Source organism: Atractosteus spatula, assembly GCF_055471065.1.
Source record: "Atractosteus spatula isolate fAtrSpa1 chromosome 26 unlocalized genomic scaffold, fAtrSpa1.hap1 SUPER_26_unloc_1, whole genome shotgun sequence".
Lineage (NCBI taxonomy): Eukaryota > Metazoa > Chordata > Actinopteri > Semionotiformes > Lepisosteidae > Atractosteus > Atractosteus spatula.
Window position 1 is genome coordinate 1,342,680 of NW_028296644.1, and position 16,365 is coordinate 1,359,044.

At 46.6% G+C, this 16,365-nt stretch overlaps 12 non-coding genes across 12 annotated transcripts; 7 read left to right on the forward strand and 5 right to left on the reverse strand.

Moving 5' to 3' along the window:
• Window positions 1-1,078: 1,078 nt before the first annotated feature.
• Window positions 1,079-1,150, reverse strand: trnag-ucc (transfer RNA glycine (anticodon UCC)). Its single transcript has one exon. It is a non-coding gene; the product is annotated as a tRNA-Gly (tRNA).
• Window positions 1,151-1,800: 650 nt separating this feature from the next.
• LOC148810455 (U4 spliceosomal RNA) lies at window positions 1,801-1,942 on the forward strand. Its single transcript, XR_016086670.1, has one exon. It is a non-coding gene; the product is annotated as a U4 spliceosomal RNA (small nuclear RNA).
• A 1,377-nt stretch (window positions 1,943-3,319) lies between these two features.
• On the reverse strand, window positions 3,320-3,391 carry trnag-ucc (transfer RNA glycine (anticodon UCC)). Its single transcript has one exon. It is a non-coding gene; the product is annotated as a tRNA-Gly (tRNA).
• A 650-nt stretch (window positions 3,392-4,041) lies between these two features.
• LOC148810457 (U4 spliceosomal RNA) lies at window positions 4,042-4,183 on the forward strand. Its single transcript, XR_016086671.1, has one exon. It is a non-coding gene; the product is annotated as a U4 spliceosomal RNA (small nuclear RNA).
• Window positions 4,184-5,560: 1,377 nt separating this feature from the next.
• Window positions 5,561-5,632, reverse strand: trnag-ucc (transfer RNA glycine (anticodon UCC)). The gene has a single exon. It is a non-coding gene; the product is annotated as a tRNA-Gly (tRNA).
• Window positions 5,633-6,282: 650 nt separating this feature from the next.
• LOC148810459 (U4 spliceosomal RNA) lies at window positions 6,283-6,424 on the forward strand. Its single transcript, XR_016086672.1, has one exon. It is a non-coding gene; the product is annotated as a U4 spliceosomal RNA (small nuclear RNA).
• A 1,382-nt stretch (window positions 6,425-7,806) lies between these two features.
• trnag-ucc (transfer RNA glycine (anticodon UCC)) lies at window positions 7,807-7,878 on the reverse strand. The gene has a single exon. It is a non-coding gene; the product is annotated as a tRNA-Gly (tRNA).
• Window positions 7,879-8,528: 650 nt separating this feature from the next.
• LOC148810461 (U4 spliceosomal RNA) lies at window positions 8,529-8,670 on the forward strand. Its single transcript, XR_016086673.1, has one exon. It is a non-coding gene; the product is annotated as a U4 spliceosomal RNA (small nuclear RNA).
• Window positions 8,671-10,047: 1,377 nt separating this feature from the next.
• trnag-ucc (transfer RNA glycine (anticodon UCC)) lies at window positions 10,048-10,119 on the reverse strand. The gene has a single exon. It is a non-coding gene; the product is annotated as a tRNA-Gly (tRNA).
• Window positions 10,120-10,769: 650 nt separating this feature from the next.
• On the forward strand, window positions 10,770-10,911 carry LOC148810463 (U4 spliceosomal RNA). The gene has a single exon (XR_016086675.1). It is a non-coding gene; the product is annotated as a U4 spliceosomal RNA (small nuclear RNA).
• Window positions 10,912-13,010: 2,099 nt separating this feature from the next.
• On the forward strand, window positions 13,011-13,152 carry LOC148810464 (U4 spliceosomal RNA). Its single transcript, XR_016086676.1, has one exon. It is a non-coding gene; the product is annotated as a U4 spliceosomal RNA (small nuclear RNA).
• A 2,099-nt stretch (window positions 13,153-15,251) lies between these two features.
• LOC148810465 (U4 spliceosomal RNA) lies at window positions 15,252-15,393 on the forward strand. Its single transcript, XR_016086677.1, has one exon. It is a non-coding gene; the product is annotated as a U4 spliceosomal RNA (small nuclear RNA).
• Window positions 15,394-16,365: the final 972 nt, after the last annotated feature.

The window sequence follows — 16,365 nt, forward strand, 5'->3', positions numbered from 1 at the left end:
TTGTCCCCGTTCAAAAGAGATTGTGCGATGTCCTGCAGCGTTCGCAAAGCAAACCTTTGACAGTTTGAAAAGAGGAATTTATTCTGCTTCCTGTGCTTGCAGTAGTTACAAATTTGAACGTCTTTACACGATCTGCTGCAGTTTTCAGTGGGCGGGCTTTGTCAAAGTCGTGGAAAAACGCACTGTGTTTCGGCTCGGGAAACATCCTGCATGTTTTCTGTGTGTATAGCTGTCTTTTAACGCATACAGAATTCATTCGAAATCATTGATTTCTCCAATTACCAGGGGGCCTTATTGAACCTGGGAGAAGCATTCTTTTAATGAAACAGATTTACTCCGGGGAAAGGCAGCATGATATTGAGAGTTGCTCAAGCTTTCAGCACCCGTATCGGACTGCGTGTAAGCAGACATCGCTCAGAATGCCCTTTAAGATTCTCGTAGCGGCGCCCGGCTTTTGTCTGTCAAATGCTAGGTTGCGCTTCTTCGTGCTGCATCGCCGGCATGAGTGGAGCTGTTAAAACGTCTGTTCTTACTGCGCCCCATAAGAAATCATTTGTCCCCGTTCAAAAGAGATTGTGCGATGTCCTGCAGCGTTCGCAAGGCAAACCTTTGACAGTTTGAAAAGAGGAATTTATTCTGCTTCCTGTTCTTGCAGTAGTTACAAAGTCGAACGTCTTTACACGATCTGCTGCAGTTTTCAGTGGGCGGGCTTTGTCAAATGGCTTGGAAAAAGGCACTGTGTTTCGGCTCGGGAAACACCCTCCATGTTTTCTGTGTGTATAGCTGTCTTTTAACGCATACAGAACTCATTCGAAATCATTGATTTCTCCAATTAACAGGGGCCCTTTTTGATCCTGCGAGAAGCTGTCTTTCAATGTAACAGATTTACTCCGGGGAAAGGCAGCATGATATTGACAGTTTCTCAAGTTTTCAGCACCCATATCGGACTGCGTGTATGCAGACATCGCAAAGAATCCCCTGTAAGATTCTCCCCCAATTCATTTGTGCAACCTCTTTCAAAAAAGGCTTTGCTGGTCACATTTTTAGGTTCATAAGAGAAGTTACAGACACTCGGCGCTGCGTTGGCCGGGAATCGAACCCGGGTCAACTGCTTGGAAGGCAGCTATGCTCACCACTATACCACCAACGCACGGCTGCTGGAGCCCTGCAGGACACCACCAGATAATGCTCACGATATCGGACGCTGTCTCCGGGACGTGCTGATTCCACACATCGTGAACAAATCATGATATTGTTAGTTACTGTAGCTAGACGTTCAAATGAGTTTCATGGCCAGATGGACTGTTTCCTCCAGCGGTATAGTATTGCAGTGAGACAGCACGATGCCTGCAAGACTATGTCACGCTAAACGCCACAGATTGTGTTTGTCCGTTCGTGTCAGTCGTCCTGCAGCTACGGGAAGTGGGACACAGACATGCTGCAATGCTTTCAGGGCGTTATGATTTGTTTGTGCAACATCCGAGAAGAGTACTTGTGGCTTGAATGTGAACTGTACGTGGCCGCCCCCTTTCCTCTGTAGTGCATGATTTCCTCCCGGCATGCCCTTCGTCATTGTTCTGTCATCTTGTATTTAAAAGGTTGTATTTCTGCTGCTGAAAATAAGCAACGGTTTTCTCACAACGCCCTTTGTTCCCAACGGAGACCTTGTCTGTCATGAAATTCTTCAAAACCTCGAGCTATAAGAAGAAGACGACAAATATGAAGCGTTACAGCAACGACATGCCATGAGACGATTGATAACGATTTCCATAGGATCCCCGCGGTTGCCTGGCAACCGTCAACTTTGCGCAGTGGCAGTATCGTAGCCTGTGAGGTTTAGCCGAGGCGCGATTATTGCTAGTTGAAAACTTTTCCCAATACCCCGCTTCCGCCGGTTTGCAATACAATCGGCGAAAGCAATTTTTGACAGTCTCGTCAGAGACTGAGCAAGGTGTTTAAAGACAGATTTTGTCATGGTGACATCATGGTAGAAAGAAATGAACTTGTTTCTTCTCGACAGAAACGCTCTTTAGCTCTTTCAGCGTTATGCAGGGAACAGATCTGTCGAGAACACTTTTGAGTCAGCGCGAAACGCCGTGTTCTGTCAGTTTGATTTCATATTGCTCGTAGCGGCGCCCGGCTTTTGTCTGTCAAACGCTAGGTTGCGCTTCTTCATGCTGCATCGTCGCATGAGTGGAGCTTTTTAAACGTCTGTACTTACTGCGCCCCATAAGAAATCATTTGTCCCCGTTCAAAAGAGATTGTGCGATGTCCTGCAGCGTTCGCAAAGCAAACCTTTGACAGTTTGAAAAGAGGAATTTATTCTGCTTCCTGTGCTTGCAGTAGTTACAAATTTGAACGTCTTTACACGATCTGCTGCAGTTTTCAGTGGGCGGGCTTTGTCAAAGTCGTGGAAAAACGCACTGTGTTTCGGCTCGGGAAACATCCTGCATGTTTTCTGTGTGTATAGCTGTCTTTTAACGCATACAGAATTCATTCGAAATCATTGATTTCTCCAATTACCAGGGGGCCTTATTGAACCTGGGAGAAGCATTCTTTTAATGAAACAGATTTACTCCGGGGAAAGGCAGCATGATATTGAGAGTTGCTCAAGCTTTCAGCACCCGTATCGGACTGCGTGTAAGCAGACATCGCTCAGAATGCCCTTTAAGATTCTCGTAGCGGCGCCCGGCTTTTGTCTGTCAAATGCTAGGTTGCGCTTCTTCGTGCTGCATCGCCGGCATGAGTGGAGCTGTTAAAACGTCTGTTCTTACTGCGCCCCATAAGAAATCATTTGTCCCCGTTCAAAAGAGATTGTGCGATGTCCTGCAGCGTTCGCAAGGCAAACCTTTGACAGTTTGAAAAGAGGAATTTATTCTGCTTCCTGTTCTTGCAGTAGTTACAAAGTCGAACGTCTTTACACGATCTGCTGCAGTTTTCAGTGGGCGGGCTTTGTCAAATGGCTTGGAAAAAGGCACTGTGTTTCGGCTCGGGAAACACCCTGCATGTTTTCTGTGTGTATAGCTGTCTTTTAACGCATACAGAACTCATTCGAAATCATTGATTTCTCCAATTAACAGGGGCCCTTTTTGATCCTGCGAGAAGCTGTCTTTCAATGTAACAGATTTACTCCGGGGAAAGGCAGCATGATATTGAGAGTTTCTCAAGTTTTCAGCACCCATATCGGACTGCGTGTATGCAGACATCGCAAAGAATCCCCTGTAAGATTCTCCCCCAATTCATTTGTGCAACCTCTTTCAAAAAAGGCTTTGCTGGTCACATTTTTAGGTTCATAAGAGAAGTTACAGACACTCGGCGCTGCGTTGGCCGGGAATCGAACCCGGGTCAACTGCTTGGAAGGCAGCTATGCTCACCACTATACCACCAACGCACAGCTGCTGGAGCCCTGCAGGACACCACCAGATAATGCTCACGATATCGGACGCTGTCTCCGGGACGTGCTGATTCCACACATCGTGAACAAATCATGATATTGTTAGTTACTGTAGCTAGACGTTCAAATGAGTTTCATGGCCAGATGGACTGTTTCCTCCAGCGGTATAGTATTGCAGTGAGACAGCACGATGCCTGCAAGACTATGTCACGCTAAACGCCACAGATTGTGTTTGTCCGTTCGTGTCAGTCGTCCTGCAGCTACGGGAAGTGGGACACAGACATGCTGCAATGCTTTCAGGGCGTTATGATTTGTTTGTGCAACATCCGAGAAGAGTACTTGTGGCTTGAATGTGAACTGTACGTGGCCGCCCCCTTTCCTCTGTAGTGCATGATTTCCTCCCGGCATGCCCTTCGTCATTGTTCTGTCATCTTGAATTTAAAAGGTTGTATTTCTGCTGCTGAAAATAAGCAACGGTTTTCTCACAACGCCCTTTGTTCCCAACGGAGACCTTGTCTGTCATGAAATTCTTCAAAACCTCGAGCTATAAGAAGAAGACGACAAATATGAAGCGTTACAGCAACGACATGCCATGAGACGATTGATAACGATTTCCATAGGATCCCCGCGGTTGCCTGGCAACCGTCAACTTTGCGCAGTGGCAGTATCGTAGCCTGTGAGGTTTAGCCGAGGCGCGATTATTGCTAGTTGAAAACTTTTCCCAATACCCCGCTTCCGCCGGTTTGCAATACAATCGGCGAAAGCAATTTTTGACAGTCTCGTCAGAGACTGAGCAAGGTGTTTAAAGACAGATTTTGTCATGGTGACATCATGGTAGAAAGAAATGAACTTGTTTCTTGTCGACAGAAACGCTCTTTAGCTCTTTCAGCGTTATGCAGGGAACAGATCTGTCGAGAACACTTTTGAGTCAGCGCGAAACGCCGTGTTCTGTCAGTTTGATTTCATATTGCTCGTAGCGGCGCCCGGCTTTTGTCTGTCAAACGCTAGGTTGCGCTTCTTCATGCTGCATCGTCGCATGAGTGGAGCTTTTTAAACGTCTGTACTTACTGCGCCCCATAAGAAATCATTTGTCCCCGTTCAAAAGAGATTGTGCGATGTCCTGCAGCGTTCGCAAAGCAAACCTTTGACAGTTTGAAAAGAGGAATTTATTCTGCTTCCTGTGCTTGCAGTAGTTACAAAGTTGAACGTCTTTACACGATCTGCTGCAGTTTTCAGTGGGCGGGCTTTGTCAAAGTCGTGGAAAAACGCACTGTGTTTCGGCTCGGGAAACATCCTGCATGTTTTCTGTGTGTATAGCTGTCTTTTAACGCATACAGAATTCATTCGAAATCATTGATTTCTCCAATTACCAGGGGGCCTTATTGAACCTGCGAGAAGCATTCTTTTAATGAAACAGATTTACTGCGGGGAAAGGCAGCATGATATTGAGAGTTGCTCAAGCTTTCAGCACCCGTATCGGACTGCGTGTAAGCAGACATCGCTCAGAATGCCCTTTAAGATTCTCGTAGCGGCGCCCGGCTTTTGTCTGTCAAATGCTAGGTTGCGCTTCTTCGTGCTGCATCGCCGGCATGAGTGGAGCTTTTAAAACGTCTGTTCTTACTGCGCCCCATAAGAAATCATTTGTCCCCGTTCAAAAGAGATTGTGCGATGTCCTGCAGCGTTCGCAAGGCAAACCTTTGACAGTTTGAAAAGAGGAATTTATTCTGCTTCCTGTTCTTGCAGTAGTTACAAAGTCGAACGTCTTTACACGATCTGCTGCAGTTTTCAGTGGGCGGGCTTTGTCAAATGGCTTGGAAAAAGGCACTGTGTTTCGGCTCGGGAAACACCCTGCATGTTTTCTGTGTGTATAGCTGTCTTTTAACGCATACAGAACTCATTCGAAATCATTGATTTCTCCAATTAACAGGGGCCCTTTTTGAACCTGCGAGAAGCTGTCTTTCAATGTAACAGATTTACTCCGGGGAAAGGCAGCATGATATTGAGAGTTTCTCAAGTTTTCAGCACCCATATCGGACTGCGTGTATGCAGACATCGCAAAGAATCCCCTGTAAGATTCTCCCCCAATTCATTTGTGCAAGCTCTTTCAAAAAAGGCTTTGCTGGTCACATTTTTAGGTTCATAAGAGAAGTTACAGACACTCGGCGCTGCGTTGGCCGGGAATCGAACGCGGGTCAACTGCTTGGAAGGCAGCTATGCTCACCACTATACCACCAACGCACAGCTGCTGGAGCCCTGCAGGACACCACCAGATAATGCTCACGATATCGGACGCTGTCTCCGGGACGTGCTGATTCCACACATCGTGAACAAATCATGATATTGTTAGTTACTGTAGCTAGACGTTCAAATGAGTTTCATGGCCAGATGGACTGTTTCCTCCAGCGGTATAGTATTGCAGTGAGACAGCACGATGCCTGCAAGACTATGTCACGCTAAACGCCACAGATTGTGTTTGTCCGTTCGTGTCAGTCGTCCTGCAGCTACGGGAAGTGGGACACAGACATGCTGCAATGCTTTCAGGGCGTTATGATTTGTTTGTGCAACATCCGAGAAGAGTACTTGTGGCTTGAATGTGAACTGTACGTGGCCGCCCCCTTTCCTCTGTAGTGCATGATTTCCTCCCGGCATGCCCTTCGTCATTGTTCTGTCATCTTGTATTTAAAAGGTTGTATTTCTGCTGCTGAAAATAAGCAACGGTTTTCTCACAACGCCCTTTGTTCCCAACGGAGACCTTGTCTGTCATGAAATTCTTCAAAACCTCGAGCTATAAGAAGAAGACGACAAATATGAAGCGTTACAGCAACGACATGCCATGAGACGATTGATAACGATTTCCATAGGATCCCCGCGGTTGCCTGGCAACCGTCAACTTTGCGCAGTGGCAGTATCGTAGCCTGTGAGGTTTAGCCGAGGCGCGATTATTGCTAGTTGAAAACTTTTCCCAATACCCCGCTTCCGCCGGTTTGCAATACAATCGGCGAAAGCAATTTTTGACAGTCTCGTCAGAGACTGAGCAAGGTGTTTAAAGACAGATTTTGTCATGGTGACATCATGGTAGAAAGAAATGAACTTGTTTCTTCTCGACAGAAACGCTCTTTAGCTCTTTCAGCGTTATGCAGGGAACAGATCTGTCGAGAACACTTTTGAGTCAGCGCGAAACGCCGTGTTCTGTCAGTTTGATTTCATATTGCTCGTAGCGGCGCCCGGCTTTTGTCTGTCAAACGCTAGGTTGCGCTTCTTCATGCTGCATCGTCGCATGAGTGGAGCTTTTTAAACGTCTGTACTTACTGCGCCCCATAAGAAATCATTTGTCCCCGTTCAAAAGAGATTGTGCGATGTCCTGCAGCGTTCGAAAAGCAAACCTTTGACAGTTTGAAAAGAGGAATTTATTCTGCTTCCTGTGCTTGCAGTAGTTACAAAGTTGAACGTCTTTACACGATCTGCTGCAGTTTTCAGTGGGCGAGCTTTGTCAAAGTCGTGGAAAAACGCACTGTGTTTCGGCTCGGGAAACATCCTGCATGTTTTCTGTGTGTATAGCTGTCTTTTAACGCATACAGAATTCATTCGAAATCATTGATTTCTCCAATTACCAGGGGGCCTTATTGAACCTGCGAGAAGCATTCTTTTAATGAAACAGATTTACTCCGGGGAAAGGCAGCATGATATTGAGAGTTGCTCAAGCTTTCAGCACCCGTATCGGACTGCGTGTAAGCAGACATCGCTCAGAATGCCCTTTAAGATTCTCGTAGCGGCGCCCGGCTTTTGTCTGTCAAATGCTAGGTTGCGCTTCTTCGTGCTGCATCGCCGGCATGAGTGGAGCTTTTAAAACGTCTGTTCTTACTGCGCCCCATAAGAAATCATTTGTCCCCGTTCAAAAGAGATTGTGCGATGTCCTGCAGCGTTCGCAAGGCAAACCTTTGACAGTTTGAAAAGAGGAATTTATTCTGCTTCCTGTTCTTGCAGTAGTTACAAAGTCGAACGTCTTTACACGATCTGCTGCAGTTTTCAGTGGGCGGGCTTTGTCAAATGGCTTGGAAAAAGGCACTGTGTTTCGGCTCGGGAAACACCCTGCATGTTTTCTGTGTGTATAGCTGTCTTTTAACGCATACAGAACTCATTCGAAATCATTGATTTCTCCAATTAACAGGGGCCCTTTTTGAACCTGCGAGAAGCTGTCTTTCAATGTAACAGATTTACTCCGGGGAAAGGCAGCATGATATTGAGAGTTTCTCAAGTTTTCAGCACCCATATCGGACTGCGTGTATGCAGACATCGCAAAGAATCCCCTGTAAGATTCTCCCCCAATTCATTTGTGCAACCTCTTTCAAAAAAGGCTTTGCTTTGCTGGTCACATTTTTAGGTTCATAAGAGAAGTTACAGACACTCGGCGCTGCGTTGGCCGGGAATCGAACCCGGGTCAACTGCTTGGAAGGCAGCTATGCTCACCACTATACCACCAACGCACAGCTGCTGGAGCCCTCCAGGACACCACCAGATAATGCTCACGATATCGGACGCTGTCTCCGGGACGTGCTGATTCCACACATCGTGAACAAATCATGATATTGTTAGTTACTGTAGCTAGACGTTCAAATGAGTTTCATGGCCAGATGGACTGTTTCCTCCAGCGGTATAGTATTGCAGTGAGACAGCACGATGCCTGCAAGACTATGTCACGCTAAACGCCACAGATTGTGTTTGTCCGTTCGTGTCAGTCGTCCTGCAGCTACGGGAAGTGGGACACAGACATGCTGCAATGCTTTCAGGGCGTTATGATTTGTTTGTGCAACATCCGAGAAGAGTACTTGTGGCTTGAATGTGAACTGTACGTGGCCGCCCCCTTTCCTCTGTAGTGCATGATTTCCTCCCGGCATGCCCTTCGTCATTGTTCTGTCATCTTGTATTTAATGGGTTGTATTTCTGCTGCTGAAAATAAGCAACGGTTTTCTCACAACGCCCTTTGTTCCCAACGGAGACCTTGTCTGTCATGAAATTCTTCAAAACCTCGAGCTATAAGAAGAAGACGACAAATATGAAGCGTTACAGCAACGACATGCCATGAGACGATTGATAACGATTTCCATAGGATCCCCGCGGTTGCCTGGCAACCGTCAACTTTGCGCAGTGGCAGTATCGTAGCCTGTGAGGTTTAGCCGAGGCGCGATTATTGCTAGTTGAAAACTTTTCCCAATACCCCGCTTCCGCCGGTTTGCAATACAATCGGCGAAAGCAATTTTTGACAGTCTCGTCAGAGACTGAGCAAGGTGTTTAAAGACAGATTTTGTCATGGTGACATCATGGTAGAAAGAAATGAACTTGTTTCTTCTCGACAGAAACGCTCTTTAGCTCTTTCAGCGTTATGCAGGGAACAGATCTGTCGAGAACACTTTTGAGTCAGCGCGAAACGCCGTGTTCTGTCAGTTTGATTTCATATTGCTCGTAGCGGCGCCCGGCTTTTGTCTGTCAAACGCTAGGTTGCGCTTCTTCATGCTGCATCGTCGCATGAGTGGAGCTTTTTAAACGTCTGTACTTACTGCGCCCCATAAGAAATCATTTGTCCCCGTTCAAAAGAGATTGTGCGATGTCCTGCAGCGTTCGCAAGGCAAACCTTTGACAGTTTGAAAAGAGGAATTTATTCTGCTTCCTGTTCTTGCAGTAGTTACAAAGTCGAACGTCTTTACACGATCTGCTGCAGTTTTCAGTGGGCGGGCTTTGTCAAAGTCGTGGAAAAACGCACTGTGTTTCGGCTCGGGAAACATCCTGCATGTTTTCTGTGTGTATAGCTGTCTTTTAACGCATACAGAATTCATTCGAAATCATTGATTTCTCCAATTACCAGGGGGCCTTATTGAACCTGCGAGAAGCATTCTTTTAATGAAACAGATTTACTGCGGGGAAAGGCAGCATGATATTGAGAGTTGCTCAAGCTTTCAGCACCCGTATCGGACTGCGTGTAAGCAGACATCGCTCAGAATGCCCTTTAAGATTCTCGTAGCGGCGCCCGGCTTTTGTCTGTCAAATGCTAGGTTGCGCTTCTTCGTGCTGCATCGCCGGCATGAGTGGAGCTTTTAAAACGTCTGTTCTTACTGCGCCCCATAAGAAATCATTTGTCCCCGTTCAAAAGAGATTGTGCGATGTCCTGCAGCGTTCGCAAGGCAAACCTTTGACAGTTTGAAAAGAGGAATTTATTCTGCTTCCTGTTCTTGCAGTAGTTACAAAGTCGAACGTCTTTACACGATCTGCTGCAGTTTTCAGTGGGCGGGCTTTGTCAAATGGCTTGGAAAAAGGCACTGTGTTTCGGCTCGGGAAACACCCTGCATGTTTTCTGTGTGTATAGCTGTCTTTTAACGCATACAGAACTCATTCGAAATCATTGATTTCTCCAATTAACAGGGGCCCTTTTTGAACCTGCGAGAAGCTGTCTTTCAATGTAACAGATTTACTCCGGGGAAAGGCAGCATGATATTGAGAGTTTCTCAAGTTTTCAGCACCCATATCGGACTGCGTGTATGCAGACATCGCAAAGAATCCCCTGTAAGATTCTCCCCCAATTCATTTGTGCAACCTCTTTCAAAAAAGGCTTTGCTGGTCACATTTTTAGGTTCATAAGAGAAGTTACAGACACTCGGCGCTGCGTTGGCCGGGAATCGAACGCGGGTCAACTGCTTGGAAGGCAGCTATGCTCACCACTATACCACCAACGCACAGCTGCTGGAGCCCTGCAGGACACCACCAGATAATGCTCACGATATCGGACGCTGTCTCCGGGACGTGCTGATTCCACACATCGTGAACAAATCATGATATTGTTAGTTACTGTAGCTAGACGTTCAAATGAGTTTCATGGCCAGATGGACTGTTTCCTCCAGCGGTATAGTATTGCAGTGAGACAGCACGATGCCTGCAAGACTATGTCACGCTAAACGCCACAGATTGTGTTTGTCCGTTCGTGTCAGTCGTCCTGCAGCTACGGGAAGTGGGACACAGACATGCTGCAATGCTTTCAGGGCGTTATGATTTGTTTGTGCAACATCCGAGAAGAGTACTTGTGGCTTGAATGTGAACTGTACGTGGCCGCCCCCTTTCCTCTGTAGTGCATGATTTCCTCCCGGCATGCCCTTCGTCATTGTTCTGTCATCTTGTATTTAAAAGGTTGTATTTCTGCTGCTGAAAATAAGCAACGGTTTTCTCACAACGCCCTTTGTTCCCAACGGAGACCTTGTCTGTCATGAAAATCTTCAAAACCTCGAGCTATAAGAAGAAGACGACAAATATGAAGCGTTACAGCAACGACATGCCATGAGACGATTGATAACGATTTCCATAGGATCCCCGCGGTTGCCTGGCAACCGTCAACTTTGCGCAGTGGCAGTATCGTAGCCTGTGAGGTTTAGCCGAGGCGCGATTATTGCTAGTTGAAAACTTTTCCCAATACCCCGCTTCCGCCGGTTTGCAATACAATCGGCGAAAGCAATTTTTGACAGTCTCGTCAGAGACTGAGCAAGGTGTTTAAAGACAGATTTTGTCATGGTGACATCATGGTAGAAAGAAATGAACTTGTTTCTTCTCGACAGAAACGCTCTTTAGCTCTTTCAGCGTTATGCAGGGAACAGATCTGTCGAGAACACTTTTGAGTCAGCGCGAAACGCCGTGTTCTGTCAGTTTGATTTCATATTGCTCGTAGCGGCGCCCGGCTTTTGTCTGTCAAACGCTAGGTTGCGCTTCTTCATGCTGCATCGTCGCATGAGTGGAGCTTTTTAAACGTCTGTACTTACTGCGCCCCATAAGAAATCATTTGTCCCCGTTCAAAAGAGATTGTGCGATGTCCTGCAGCGTTCGCAAAGCAAACCTTTGACAGTTTGAAAAGAGGAATTTATTCTGCTTCCTGTGCTTGCAGTAGTTACAAAGTTGAACGTCTTTACACGATCTGCTGCAGTTTTCAGTGGGCGAGCTTTGTCAAAGTCGTGGAAAAACGCACTGTGTTTCGGCTCGGGAAACATCCTGCATGTTTTCTGTGTGTATAGCTGTCTTTTAACGCATACAGAATTCATTCGAAATCATTGATTTCTCCAATTACCAGGGGGCCTTATTGAACCTGCGAGAAGCATTCTTTTAATGAAACAGATTTACTCCGGGGAAAGGCAGCATGATATTGAGAGTTGCTCAAGCTTTCAGCACCCGTATCGGACTGCGTGTAAGCAGACATCGCTCAGAATGCCCTTTAAGATTCTCGTAGCGGCGCCCGGCTTTTGTCTGTCAAATGCTAGGTTGCGCTTCTTCGTGCTGCATCGCCGGCATGAGTGGAGCTTTTAAAACGTCTGTTCTTACTGCGCCCCATAAGAAATCATTTGTCCCCGTTCAAAAGAGATTGTGCGATGTCCTGCAGCGTTCGCAAGGCAAACCTTTGACAGTTTGAAAAGAGGAATTTATTCTGCTTCCTGTTCTTGCAGTAGTTACAAAGTCGAACGTCTTTACACGATCTGCTGCAGTTTTCAGTGGGCGGGCTTTGTCAAATGGCTTGGAAAAAGGCACTGTGTTTCGGCTCGGGAAACACCCTGCATGTTTTCTGTGTGTATAGCTGTCTTTTAACGCATACAGAACTCATTCGAAATCATTGATTTCTCCAATTAACAGGGGCCCTTTTTGAACCTGCGAGAAGCTGTCTTTCAATGTAACAGATTTACTCCGGGGAAAGGCAGCATGATATTGAGAGTTTCTCAAGTTTTCAGCACCCATATCGGACTGCGTGTATGCAGACATCGCAAAGAATCCCCTGTAAGATTCTCCCCCAATTCATTTGTGCAACCTCTTTCAAAAAAGGCTTTGCTGGTCACATTTTTAGGTTCATAAGAGAAGTTACAGACACTCGGCGCTGCGTTGGCCGGGAATCGAACGCGGGTCAACTGCTTGGAAGGCAGCTATGCTCACCACTATACCACGAACGCACAGCTGCTGGAGCCCTGCAGGACACCACCAGATAATGCTCACGATATCGGACGCTGTCTCCGGGACGTGCTGATTCCACACATCGTGAACAAATCATGATATTGTTAGTTACTGTAGCTAGACGTTCAAATGAGTTTCATGGCCAGATGGACTGTTTCCTCCAGCGGTATAGTATTGCAGTGAGACAGCACGATGCCTGCAAGACTATGTCACGCTAAACGCCACAGATTGTGTTTGTCCGTTCGTGTCAGTCGTCCTGCAGCTACGGGAAGTGGGACACAGACATGCTGCAATGCTTTCAGGGCGTTATGATTTGTTTGTGCAACATCCGAGAAGAGTACTTGTGGCTTGAATGTGAACTGTACGTGGCCGCCCCCTTTCCTCTGTAGTGCATGATTTCCTCCCGGCATGCCCTTCGTCATTGTTCTGTCATCTTGTATTTAAAAGGTTGTATTTCTGCTGCTGAAAATAAGCAACGGTTTTCTCACAACGCCCTTTGTTCCCAACGGAGACCTTGTCTGTCATGAAATTCTTCAAAACCTCGAGCTATAAGAAGAAGACGACAAATATGAAGCGTTACAGCAACGACATGCCATGAGACGATTGATAACGATTTCCATAGGATCCCCGCGGTTGCCTGGCAACCGTCAACTTTGCGCAGTGGCAGTATCGTAGCCTGTGAGGTTTAGCCGAGGCGCGATTATTGCTAGTTGAAAACTTTTCCCAATACCCCGCTTCCGCCGGTTTGCAATACAATCGGCGAAAGCAATTTTTGACAGTCTCGTCAGAGACTGAGCAAGGTGTTTAAAGACAGATTTTGTCATGGTGACATCATGGTAGAAAGAAATGAACTTGTTTCTTCTCGACAGAAACGCTCTTTAGCTCTTTCAGCGTTATGCAGGGAACAGATCTGTCGAGAACACTTTTGAGTCAGCGCGAAACGCCGTGTTCTGTCAGTTTGATTTCATATTGCTCGTAGCGGCGCCCGGCTTTTGTCTGTCAAACGCTAGGTTGCGCTTCTTCATGCTGCATCGTCGCATGAGTGGAGCTTTTTAAACGTCTGTACTTACTGCGCCCCATAAGAAATCATTTGTCCCCGTTCAAAAGAGATTGTGCGATGTCCTGCAGCGTTCGCAAAGCAAACCTTTGACAGTTTGAAAAGAGGAATTTATTCTGCTTCCTGTGCTTGCAGTAGTTACAAAGTTGAACGTCTTTACACGATCTGCTGCAGTTTTCAGTGGGCGAGCTTTGTCAAAGTCGTGGAAAAACGCACTGTGTTTCGGCTCGGGAAACATCCTGCATGTTTTCTGTGTGTATAGCTGTCTTTTAACGCATACAGAATTCATTCGAAATCATTGATTTCTCCAATTACCAGGGGGCCTTATTGAACCTGCGAGAAGCATTCTTTTAATGAAACAGATTTACTCCGGGGAAAGGCAGCATGATATTGAGAGTTGCTCAAGCTTTCAGCACCCGTATCGGACTGCGTGTAAGCAGACATCGCTCAGAATGCCCTTTAAGATTCTCGTAGCGGCGCCCGGCTTTTGTCTGTCAAATGCTAGGTTGCGCTTCTTCGTGCTGCATCGCCGGCATGAGTGGAGCTTTTAAAACGTCTGTTCTTACTGCGCCCCATAAGAAATCATTTGTCCCCGTTCAAAAGAGATTGTGCGATGTCCTGCAGCGTTCGCAAGGCAAACCTTTGACAGTTTGAAAAGAGGAATTTATTCTGCTTCCTGTTCTTGCAGTAGTTACAAAGTCGAACGTCTTTACACGATCTGCTGCAGTTTTCAGTGGGCGGGCTTTGTCAAATGGCTTGGAAAAAGGCACTGTGTTTCGGCTCGGGAAACACCCTGCATGTTTTCTGTGTGTATAGCTGTCTTTTAACGCATACAGAACTCATTCGAAATCATTGATTTCTCCAATTAACAGGGGCCCTTTTTGAACCTGCGAGAAGCTGTCTTTCAATGTAACAGATTTACTCCGGGGAAAGGCAGCATGATATTGAGAGTTTCTCAAGTTTTCAGCACCCATATCGGACTGCGTGTATGCAGACATCGCAAAGAATCCCCTGTAAGATTCTCCCCCAATTCATTTGTGCAACCTCTTTCAAAAAAGGCTTTGCTGGTCACATTTTTAGGTTCATAAGAGAAGTTACAGACACTCGGCGCTGCGTTGGCCGGGAATCGAACGCGGGTCAACTGCTTGGAAGGCAGCTATGCTCACCACTATACCACGAACGCACAGCTGCTGGAGCCCTGCAGGACACCACCAGATAATGCTCACGATATCGGACGCTGTCTCCGGGACGTGCTGATTCCACACATCGTGAACAAATCATGATATTGTTAGTTACTGTAGCTAGACGTTCAAATGAGTTTCATGGCCAGATGGACTGTTTCCTCCAGCGGTATAGTATTGCAGTGAGACAGCACGATGCCTGCAAGACTATGTCACGCTAAACGCCACAGATTGTGTTTGTCCGTTCGTGTCAGTCGTCCTGCAGCTACGGGAAGTGGGACACAGACATGCTGCAATGCTTTCAGGGCGTTATGATTTGTTTGTGCAACATCCGAGAAGAGTACTTGTGGCTTGAATGTGAACTGTACGTGGCCGCCCCCTTTCCTCTGTAGTGCATGATTTCCTCCCGGCATGCCCTTCGTCATTGTTCTGTCATCTTGTATTTAAAAGGTTGTATTTCTGCTGCTGAAAATAAGCAACGGTTTTCTCACAACGCCCTTTGTTCCCAACGGAGACCTTGTCTGTCATGAAATTCTTCAAAACCTCGAGCTATAAGAAGAAGACGACAAATATGAAGCGTTACAGCAACGACATGCCATGAGACGATTGATAACGATTTCCATAGGATCCCCGCGGTTGCCTGGCAACCGTCAACTTTGCGCAGTGGCAGTATCGTAGCCTGTGAGGTTTAGCCGAGGCGCGATTATTGCTAGTTGAAAACTTTTCCCAATACCCCGCTTCCGCCGGTTTGCAATACAATCGGCGAAAGCAATTTTTGACAGTCTCGTCAGAGACTGAGCAAGGTGTTTAAAGACAGATTTTGTCATGGTGACATCATGGTAGAAAGAAATGAACTTGTTTCTTCTCGACAGAAACGCTCTTTAGCTCTTTCAGCGTTATGCAGGGAACAGATCTGTCGAGAACACTTTTGAGTCAGCGCGAAACGCCGTGTTCTGTCAGTTTGATTTCATATTGCTCGTAGCGGCGCCCGGCTTTTGTCTGTCAAACGCTAGGTTGCGCTTCTTCATGCTGCATCGTCGCATGAGTGGAGCTTTTTAAACGTCTGTACTTACTGCGCCCCATAAGAAATCATTTGTCCCCGTTCAAAAGAGATTGTGCGATGTCCTGCAGCGTTCGCAAAGCAAACCTTTGACAGTTTGAAAAGAGGAATTTATTCTGCTTCCTGTGCTTGCAGTAGTTACAAAGTTGAACGTCTTTACACGATCTGCTGCAGTTTTCAGTGGGCGAGCTTTGTCAAAGTCGTGGAAAAACGCACTGTGTTTCGGCTCGGGAAACATCCTGCATGTTTTCTGTGTGTATAGCTGTCTTTTAACGCATACAGAATTCATTCGAAATCATTGATTTCTCCAATTACCAGGGGGCCTTATTGAACCTGCGAGAAGCATTCTTTTAATGAAACAGATTTACTCCGGGGAAAGGCAGCATGATATTGAGAGTTGCTCAAGCTTTCAGCACCCGTATCGGACTGCGTGTAAGCAGACATCGCTCAGAATGCCCTTTAAGATTCTCGTAGCGGCGCCCGGCTTTTGTCTGTCAAATGCTAGGTTGCGCTTCTTCGTGCTGCATCGCCGGCATGAGTGGAGCTTTTAAAACGTCTGTTCTTACTGCGCCCCATAAGAAATCATTTGTCCCCGTTCAAAAGAGATTGTGCGATGTCCTGCAGCGTTCGCAAGGCAAACCTTTGACAGTTTGAAAAGAGGAATTTATTCTGCTTCCTGTTCTTGCAGTAGTTACAAAGTCGAACG